A 1,651-nucleotide genomic window follows, 5' to 3' on the forward strand; every position below is an offset into this window, starting at 1 on the left:
GACGCTGCTGCGGCTCTCTTCCGAGCATTCCCCTGGCTCTAACTGCGTGCAAGTAGGCAGCAGCAAGCACAGTGGGGACGAGGTGGCGCGATTTGGAGCGGCGCGGGACGAGGCAGCAGTCAGCTGGCAGGCGTGGCAGCGGATTTGGGGCAGCAGCGCGGATCAAGCGGTGAGAGGACGCTGTGGCGCCGCGGCGCCGCGGCAGCGCGTAAACGCGCAGCGGGATCAATTGTTTGGAGGGGCCTCTCAAGAGGCTTGTAGCGCGCACAGCTCCCAGTGCCTATTGGGCAGGGCAGGGGTAGACAGAGTTAACCCCCCCCTTGCCATCCCCCCTCCCGGTTCCTGGGTTTGGGCCCTGGTGGGGTTACTTGTGGCTGGGAGATCCTAGTTGAGTGGGGATGAGTGAGGAGTTGGCTTAATTACCCAGTCTTCCCCTTTTTTCCCCCAACGGCCATTGGGGTTACTTCCAGCTTTCCTGGCCTTATAACTGGGGTGGCCTGATTTGGAGCACGGGATCAGGGCTTTTCCAGTGGCAAGATCCTAGAACACAGGGAGCATCAATTTTTGGCTGCAGGCAAGCTGAGTTCTGGCCACTGTTGCTAGGCTTGCCTGCATTAGCCTGCCTTGGGTATATATAATTGGAATTCTGTCTTTGATCTTCTGGCTCCTGTTTAAGTTGAGCTGTAGGTCCCCTGGCGCCCTCTTCTGGGCACTTTCTGGTAAAGCCACTGGGCAGCCATTTTGAGCTTTCTTGGAAGCCATTTTGCTGGGGGTATTGATTGCACATTGTGCTGTGTCGTGGTGGGGCTTTTAGGTGATTATAGTTAGATTGCTGTAATTGCTTTTTACCAATATGCCTCCTAAGAAGGGTGGTGGCAAGTCAAAAGGGAAGCAGCCAGCTAACAGGCCGGCATCCCAGACTGCAGCACGTGCTTCCTCATCGTCAGAGGATGAGGATACTTCGGGTATGCAAGACATTTTAGCACGTATAGCTGCACTTGAGCAGGCACAGGGGGTCCAGGTGCCTGGGCCCAGCAAACCTAAAAGTCAGAGAGCAGTTAAGACACCATCTAAGGTTACATTTCAGCGTGACATTCTTGCCCGTCTCTCTGCTTTAGAAGGAGCTTCTGGTGCAGGTGGCAGTGGGATGGGTGCAGTGATGGCAAGTCAGAGTGGAGTGGAGACCAGGGAGCCTGATGAACCGGAAGTAGTGGTCGAGTCTGGACAGGTAGCTGTGGCTGTGGACCCAATTGAAGGAGATGGTAAGTGTATTGCACCTCAGCACACATATGCATGGCCTTGGGGGCCTTGGGGTTCAACTGCAGCACCCGCCTCTGTAGGGACTCCTCATTCCAGTGGTATGCAGCCAAGCACATCCCAAGGCGGGGGTCGTTTGGGGTCATGGCCCTATTGGCCTCAGCAGACATGGCCCAGCCAGTATGGTGGGGCAATCAGCAGTCCTTGTGCTTCAGCAACATGGCAGGCTGGTGATGGGCAGGGTTTAACTGGCCCATTGGCTCCCTGGCAGACTCATCCAGGTTCTGCTTGGTCTGGTTCCATGTATGGCCCATCTTTTTATGGTTCAGTCCCTTTTAATGCCCTGCCATTTGGGGATGTGGCACTTCCTTTGGGTGACCACCTTACGCAGGCC

Source organism: Eublepharis macularius, chromosome 2, assembly GCF_028583425.1.
Source record: "Eublepharis macularius isolate TG4126 chromosome 2, MPM_Emac_v1.0, whole genome shotgun sequence".
Taxonomy (NCBI): Eukaryota; Metazoa; Chordata; class Lepidosauria; order Squamata; family Eublepharidae; genus Eublepharis; species Eublepharis macularius.